The sequence below is a fragment of the Danio rerio genome, chromosome 4 (genome assembly GCF_049306965.1).
Source record: "Danio rerio strain Tuebingen ecotype United States chromosome 4, GRCz12tu, whole genome shotgun sequence".
NCBI lineage: Eukaryota > Metazoa > Chordata > Actinopteri > Cypriniformes > Danionidae > Danio > Danio rerio.
Genome location: NC_133179.1, coordinates 36,365,001 through 36,372,500, shown reverse-complemented (window position 1 = coordinate 36,372,500; position 7,500 = coordinate 36,365,001). Strand labels below are relative to the sequence as shown.

The 7,500-nt window shown below is 38.2% G+C and overlaps 1 protein-coding gene and 15 non-coding genes across 16 annotated transcripts in view; all 16 read left to right on the top strand.

Annotated features, from left to right (window-relative positions):
• zgc:173607 overlaps positions 1 to 7,500 on the top strand; it is a 791,925-nt gene that overhangs the window by 99,568 nt on the left and 684,857 nt on the right. The gene's annotated exons all lie outside the window — the stretch shown is intronic.
• LOC141383579 (5S ribosomal RNA) lies at positions 4,900 to 5,018 on the top strand. Its single transcript, XR_012404604.1, has one exon. It is a non-coding gene; the product is annotated as a 5S ribosomal RNA (ribosomal RNA).
• Positions 5,077 to 5,195, top strand: LOC141383807 (5S ribosomal RNA). The gene has a single exon (XR_012404855.1). It is a non-coding gene; the product is annotated as a 5S ribosomal RNA (ribosomal RNA).
• Positions 5,254 to 5,372, top strand: LOC141383663 (5S ribosomal RNA). The gene has a single exon (XR_012404694.1). It is a non-coding gene; the product is annotated as a 5S ribosomal RNA (ribosomal RNA).
• Positions 5,431 to 5,549, top strand: LOC141383823 (5S ribosomal RNA). The gene has a single exon (XR_012404877.1). It is a non-coding gene; the product is annotated as a 5S ribosomal RNA (ribosomal RNA).
• On the top strand, positions 5,608 to 5,726 carry LOC141382385 (5S ribosomal RNA). Its single transcript, XR_012403314.1, has one exon. It is a non-coding gene; the product is annotated as a 5S ribosomal RNA (ribosomal RNA).
• LOC141383144 (5S ribosomal RNA) lies at positions 5,785 to 5,903 on the top strand. The gene has a single exon (XR_012404118.1). It is a non-coding gene; the product is annotated as a 5S ribosomal RNA (ribosomal RNA).
• Positions 5,962 to 6,080, top strand: LOC141383853 (5S ribosomal RNA). Its single transcript, XR_012404910.1, has one exon. It is a non-coding gene; the product is annotated as a 5S ribosomal RNA (ribosomal RNA).
• LOC141382374 (5S ribosomal RNA) lies at positions 6,139 to 6,257 on the top strand. The gene has a single exon (XR_012403303.1). It is a non-coding gene; the product is annotated as a 5S ribosomal RNA (ribosomal RNA).
• LOC141383578 (5S ribosomal RNA) lies at positions 6,316 to 6,434 on the top strand. Its single transcript, XR_012404603.1, has one exon. It is a non-coding gene; the product is annotated as a 5S ribosomal RNA (ribosomal RNA).
• On the top strand, positions 6,493 to 6,611 carry LOC141383517 (5S ribosomal RNA). The gene has a single exon (XR_012404538.1). It is a non-coding gene; the product is annotated as a 5S ribosomal RNA (ribosomal RNA).
• On the top strand, positions 6,670 to 6,788 carry LOC141383841 (5S ribosomal RNA). The gene has a single exon (XR_012404896.1). It is a non-coding gene; the product is annotated as a 5S ribosomal RNA (ribosomal RNA).
• Positions 6,847 to 6,965, top strand: LOC141383908 (5S ribosomal RNA). The gene has a single exon (XR_012404975.1). It is a non-coding gene; the product is annotated as a 5S ribosomal RNA (ribosomal RNA).
• On the top strand, positions 7,024 to 7,142 carry LOC141383810 (5S ribosomal RNA). The gene has a single exon (XR_012404859.1). It is a non-coding gene; the product is annotated as a 5S ribosomal RNA (ribosomal RNA).
• LOC141382363 (5S ribosomal RNA) lies at positions 7,201 to 7,319 on the top strand. The gene has a single exon (XR_012403291.1). It is a non-coding gene; the product is annotated as a 5S ribosomal RNA (ribosomal RNA).
• Positions 7,378 to 7,496, top strand: LOC141382352 (5S ribosomal RNA). The gene has a single exon (XR_012403280.1). It is a non-coding gene; the product is annotated as a 5S ribosomal RNA (ribosomal RNA).

Genomic DNA, 7,500 nt, shown 5'->3' with positions numbered 1-7,500 from the left:
GGGATTTTGTTGTTTCCTTCATGCACCTGCCGGTCTATCTGGAAGATAAGGAAATTCTGGAAAAATTAGATACTTGGGGAGTTTGTCCCATATCTAAAATTAAACGAAGGTTTTATCCGGGTACCGACATAGAAGACGGAACAAGGTTCCTTAAAGTGAGGTTCCCTAAAGAGGTGGCATCCTTGCCATACAGCACAAAAATGGAGACAGCAGAAGGAACGCAGTACTTCAGGGTGATGCACAGCCATCAGGTGAAGACCTGTAGGCTGTGCATGAGCCCGGAACACATGCTGAAAGACTGTCCAGAATTCAAGTGCTACAAATGCGAGGAAAGGGGGCATTTTGCAAGACACTGTATCACTGTCAGGTGCCCGGAATGTAAAAATTTTTTAAACAAGTGTGAATGCTGGATGGAAGGAGAGGAAGGAGGAGGAGAAGATCGGGACCGGCAGGTGCATGAAGAAAACAACAAAAGGGAAGAAGATAATGAAGCAATAGAAAGGACAATGGAGGAGGAAATGAATAACAATGAAAAAAAGGAAGGAGAAAACGAAAATGAAGAGAATGAAGTACAGTTATCAGGACAGGATGGACAGTGGTCACAAATGGAAATATCGGACAGTTTTAAAACTTTTTTAAGCACGGTGGAAAAAGAGGAACTAAGAAAGACTGGTCAAGCTGAAGGAATGGCAAATGATGAAGAAACAAGGATGGAAAATGTGGATAAGAACAAAGTGGAAAGAGGATTTTTAAGAAGAAGAACTTTTAAGGTAAAACCAAACTTGGACATGGCAAAGAAAAAAGTTTTAACAAAGAACAGAGCTAAATATGTAAATAGGTATGAAGTGTTAAGGGGACTGGAAGAAGATGAAGAAAAATGATGTTTTTAAAATATTTTATCTATTTTAAAATGCTTTTAATCTTTGTCTCTTTTAACGGAAGGAGTTGTTGGTTGAGAGCGTTGGAAGGAGATGAAGGACAATGAGGATGTGTAGGTTTTTAATTTCATTTTTATTTATTTTAATGGTTTTAAACTGTGTGTCTTTTAATGCAAGGGGACTGATGGGAAAAGATAAATTTGAGAAAATAAGAGAGAAATGTAAAAACAAGGAAGTGATAGGTTTACAGGAAACAAACTGGAAAGAACATGCAATGAATGATTTTAAAAAGTTGTGGCAAGGGGATATAATATATAATAATGGTGATGGTAAATCTGGAAGAGGTGTTGCTTTTTTAATAAGGAAAGATGTTTTAAACTTTAAAAGAATTGTGTATAGGGATAATTATGGAAAATGTTTAGTAATAGAGGTGAACTATGAAGGACATGAATTAATAATAGCAAATATACATGCACCAACAGAAGATAAAGACAAAAAAGAATATTTTGAGGTTTTAAATAAAGTATTAAAAGGTTTTAAAGAAATAATAATGATGGGAGATTTTAATACTGTTTTTAGAAAACAAGATATGGCTGATGGAATGGTTTTTAAATCGGATATAGGAAGAAAGCAACTAAATGAGTTAATAAAGGAAAATAGTTTAGTAGATATATGGAGGGAAAGGAATAGAGAAAAAAGAGAGTTTTCAAGGAGACAAATAGTGGGGAATTTTATATGTCAAACGAGAATAGATTTTATTTTATGTACTAGAAATATTGAAAATTTTATAGAAAACATACAGTATGAAGAGAACAGTTTTAGTGATCATAAGCTCTTGCATTTTAAAGTGAATATAGAAAACATACAAAAAGGACCAGGGACTTGGATTTTAAACACAACCATTTTAAAAAATCAAGATTATGTTCAAAAAGTCAAAGAAATAATAGAGAATGAAAAAGAAAATAGAATGTATGATGAAGATAAAAGGATATGGTGGGAAAACACAAAATATCAAATCAGGAAATACACAATCAAATATTGCGCAGTACTACAAAGATGTAAAAAGTATACAGAAAAAGAAGTTAAAAGATCCTTAGAAAAAGAATTAAACAAGGAAAATAAAGATATTGAAAAAATCAAAGAAATAGAGCAAAAATTACGAGATTTAGAAGAAGACAAATATAAGGGGGCAATGTTGAGGAGCAGATCTAAATACACAGTAGAAGGGGAAAAATGCACGAAATTCTTTTTTGATTTAGAGAAGCAAAGAGGTAAAGCAGGAATACTAAAGGAAATTAAAGGGAGGAATGGAAAAATTGCGAAAGGAAACATAGAAATACTAGAAGAAATCAAGCATTTTTATGAAGATCTATTTAAAGCAAAAGGTATTGATGAAGAAAAAGAAAGGAAGATTCTAAATTATATAAAAGTAAAACTAGAAAAAGATGACAACAAAGAATGTGACAGAGAAATAGAAGAAGAAGAGATTGAAATTGCAATAAATCAACTAAATAAAAAGAAAAGTCCAGGTATAGATGGAATAGGAAATGAATTTTATATTGTTTTTAAAGATATTTTAAAAGGAATACTTAAAGAAGTTTTTAAAGACATTTTTAAATGTAAAGAGATGAATGAAAGAATGGGGATGGGATTAATGAAGTTAATATATAAAAGAAAAGGAGCAAAAACTGAATTACAAAATTATAGACCAATAACAATGTTGAATACAGATTTAAAGATTTTAGCAAAAGTTTTAGCGAATAGATTAAAGGAAGTAATGCCTAAATTAATTAAATCAAACCAAGCATATGCAATAAAAGGGAGAGATATAGCAGATGTAACAATGAGTATTAAAAGCACAATAGATTATTTGCAAGAAAAGAAGATGAATGGTTTTTTAATTAGTGTAGATTTTGAAAAGGCTTTTGACAGAGTAGAACATACTTATTTATTTGATGTACTCAAAACATTTGGATTTGGAGAGAATTTTATTAATTGGATTAAAATTTTATATAAAGGGGCTTTTACAAAAGTAAAATGTAATGGTTTTTTAACAGATTGTTTTAAAATTACAAGATCAATTAGACAAGGATGTCCTCTTTCAGCACTATTATATTCCCTAATCGCAGAACCATTAGGGTTAGCAATAAAACAAGAAACTAAAATTAAAGGAATAAAAATAGAAGAAGAGGAGGATGAAGGAAAAATATACCAGTATGCTGATGATACAACAATAATAGTGAAGGAGAAAAAGAGTGTAAAAGAAGCCATGAAAAAAGTACAGGAGTTTTGTAAGGGAACAGGAAGCAAAATAAATGAAAATAAAACACAATATATGAGGTTTGGTAAAGCAGATATTTTAACAGATTGTTTTCAATTTAGAGAAGTAGAAGAGCTGAAAATTTTAGGAATTTTAATTGGTAAAAATGAAAGAAAAGCAACAGAAAAGATGTGGGATGATCTAATAAGAGGAATAGAATCAAGATTAAATTTCTGGAGGATGAGAGAACTTTGCTTAAAGGGGAAAGCCTTAATTTTAAATGTTTTAATGACATCAAAGCTATGGTATAAATTATATGTAACAGAAATGCCATGTTGGATAGAAGCGAGATTGAAAAAGTGTGTTCAAGATTTTTTATGGGAGGGGAAACCCCCAAGAATTGCGCACAATACAATAATAGGAGCAACAGAAGAAGGAGGGATAGGATTGATGGATATTAAACAAAGGAAGAATTGTCTTAGAGTGAAAATAGTTAAAAAGCTTTTACAAGAGGAGAACTCAACAGAATGGAAAAAGGTTATGAAATATTTTTTAAACAAAGTTGGCAATTTTAACTTAGGAGAAGACATTCTTTGGTTAAAAACTAAAAACTGGATGACGGAAAAGTTACCAGGGTTTTATCAAGAAATTTTAAGTGCATGGGGGAAATTTTTAGACGGAGTATTTTACCAAGTAAAGGGTAGAGAAAACTTATTAAATCAACCTTTGTTTTTAAATAAAAGTATTTTAAAAGAAGGGAAGGAACTATTTTTTAAAAAATGGATGGATGTGGGGATTTTAAGAATAAGGGATGTTCTTTATGAATTCAAAAAGGGATTTTTACCTAAGCAATATATAGTAGACTTAATGGAAGAAGCTAAAGAGGAATACAGTGTAAAGGAAATAGAAAATAAACTTGAAACGGTCAAAGGTGCCATACCAAAAGAATGGATTACAAGAATAGAAAATATGGAAGAATGTGGGAATGAAAAAGTCATACATGTCTGTTTAAAAGGAAAGCTTTGTAATTTTAAAGATTGTTTACTGAAAGACTTTTATGTGTATTTTAGAGATAGTGTATTTCAAGAACCAATAGCAAATAACTTTTGGGTACAAAGATTGAATAGTGTGAAAAAGGAAAATATATGGAAAAACATGAGAGGAAAAATAATAGAAACAAGATTGGAATGTTTTGAATATTTTATAAGACACAAGGCAATTTTTACTGAGTGCATTTTAACAAAGATACATATAGAACAAAATGCAACATGTAAGGTTTGTTTTCAAGAAGATGAAGGAATTTTACACCTGTTTTTATACTGTAAAGAATTAGAATGTTTTTACAAGAAATGCCAAAAAATGCTAAAAGATTTATTGAAAGATTGGGATGAAGAACAATTGGAATGGAATACTCTGGTGATGTTCGGATGGAATATGCAAAACAAAAACAAAAAGTTTGTAAATCTTCTTATAATGATGATTAAAAAATGTGTGTGGGAAAGAAGAAATGTAGCAAAACAGGAAAAAGTTGTTTTAAATGTGTGGAATGTACTAAAACGAAAAATGGAAAGATACATAGAAAGACTGTACTGCTATTTTAAAGGAGAAGAGCCTGATCTCATCTGAACTCGGAAGTAAAGCAGGGTCGGGCCTGGTTAGTACTTGGATGGGAGACCGCCTGGGAATACCAGGTGCTGTAAGCTTTTCGAAGTGCTTCATTTGGCAGCTGATTTAAATAGCCAACGCTTGACAGCCTCTTTCGCTTACGGCCATACCACCCTGGAAATGCGCGATCTCATCTGAACTCGGAAGTAAAGCAGGGTCGGGCCTGGTTAGTACTTGGATGGGAGACCGCCTGGGAATACCAGGTGCTGTAAGCTTTTCGAAGTGCTTCATTTAGAAGCTGATTTAAATAGCCAACGCTTGACAGCCTCTTTCGCTTACGGCCATACCACCCTGGAAATGCGCGATCTCATCTGAACTCGGAAGTAAAGCAGGGTCGGGCCTGGTTAGTACTTGGATAGGAGACCGCCTGGGAATACCAGGTGCTGTAAGCTTTTCGAAGTGCTTCATTTGGCAGCTGATTTAAATAGCCAACGCTTGACAGCCTCTTTCGCTTACGGCCATACCACCCTGGAAATGCCCGATCTCATCTGAACTCGGAAGTAAAGCAGGCTCGGGCCTGGTTAGTACTTGGATGGGAGACCGCCTGGGAATACCAGGTGCTGTAAGCTTTTCGAAGTGCTTCATTTGGCAGCTGATTTAAATAGCCAACGCTTGACATCCTCTTTCGCTTACGGCCATGCCACCCTGGAAATGCGCGATCTCATCTGAACTCGGAAGTAAAGCAGGGTTGGGCCTGGTTAGTACTTGGATGGTAGACCGCCTGGGAATACCAGGTGCTGTAAGCTTTTCGAAGTGCTTCATTTGGCAGCTGATTTAAATAGCCAACGCTTGACAGCCTCTTTCGCTTACGGCCATACCACCCTGGAAATGCCCGATCTCATCTGAACTCGGAAGTAAAGCAGGGTCGGGCCTGGTTAGTACTTGGATGGGAGACCGCCTGGGAATACCAGGTGCTGTAAGCTTTTCGAAGTGCTTCATTTGGCAGCTGATTTAAATAGCCAACGCTTGACAGCCTCTTTCGCTTACGGCCATACCACCCTGTAAATGCCCGATCTCATCTGAACTCGGAAGTAAAGCAGGGTCGGGCCTGGTTAGTACTTGGATGGGAGACCGCCTGGGAATACCAGGTGCTGTAAGCTTTTCGAAGTGCTTCATTTGGCAGCTGATTTAAATAGCCAACGCTTGACAGCCTCTTTCGCTTACGGCCATACCACCCTGGAAATGCCTCATCTCATCTGAACTCGGAAGTAAAGCAGGGTCGGGCCTGGTTAGTACTTGGATGGGAGACCGCCTGGGAATACCAGGTGCTGTAAGCTTTTCGAAGTGCTTCATTTGGCAGCTGATTTAAATAGCCAACGCTTGACAGCCTCTTTCGCTTACGGCCATACCACCCTGGAAATGCCCGATCTCATCTGAACTCGGAAGTAAAGCAGGGTCGGGCCTGGTTAGTACTTGGATGGGAGACCGCCTGGGAATACCAGGTGCTGTAAGCTTTTCGAAGTGCTTCATTTAGCAGCTGATTTAAATAGCCAACGCTTGACAGCCTCTTTCGCTTACGGCCATACCACCCTGGAAATGCGCGATCTCATCTGAACTCGGAAGTAAAGCAGGGTCGGGCCTGGTTAGTACTTGGATGGGAGACCGCCTGGGAATACCAGGTGCTGTAAGCTTTTCGAAGTGCTTCATTTGGCAGCTGATTTAAATAGCCAACGCTTGACAGCCTCTTTCGCTTACGGCCATACCACCCTGGAAATGCCCGATCCCATCTGAACTCGGAAGTAAAGCAGGGTCGGGCCTGGTTAGTACTTGGATGGGAGACCGCCTGGGAATGCCAGGAGCTGTAAGCTTTTTGAAGTGCTTCATTTGGCAGCTGATTTAAATAGCCAACGCTTGACAGCCTCTTTCGCTTACGGCCATACCACCCTGGAAATGCCCGATCTTATCTGAACTTGGAAGTAAAGCAGGGTCGGGCCTGGTTAGTACTTGGATGGGAGACCGCCTGGGAATGCCAGGTGCTGTAAGCTTTTCGAAGTGCTTCATTTGGCAGCTGATTTAAATAGCCAACGCTTGACAGCCTCTTTCGCTTACGGCCATACCACCCTGGAAATGCCCGATCTTATCTGAACTTGGAAGTAAAGCAGGGTCGGGCCTGGTTAGTACTTGGACAGGAGACCGCCTGGGAATACCAGGTGCTGTAAGCTTTTCGAAGTGCTTCATTTGGCAGCTGATTTAAATAGCCAACGCTTGACAGCCTCTTTCGCTTACGGCCATACCACCCTGGAAATGCCCGATCTCATCTGAACTCGGAAGTAAAGCAGGGTCGGGCCTGGTTAGTGCTTGGACGGGAGACCGCCTGGGAATACCAGGTGCTGTAAGCTTTTCGAAGTGCTTCATTTGGCAGCTGATTTAAATAGCCAACGCTTGACAGCCTCTTTTGCTTACGGCCATACCACCCTGGAAATGCCCGATCTCATCTGAACTCGGAAGTAAAGCAGGGTCGGGCCTGGTTAGTACTTGGATGGGAGACCGCCTGGGAATACCAGGTGCTGTAAGCTTTTCGAAGTGCTTCATTTGGCAGCTGATTTAAATAGCCAACGCTTGACAGCCTCTTTCGCTTACGGCCATACCACCCTGGAAATGCCCGATCTCATCTGAACTCGGAAGTAAAGCAGGGTCGGGCCTGGTTAGTACTTGGATGGGAGACCGCCTGGGAATACCAGGTGCTGTAAGCTTTTC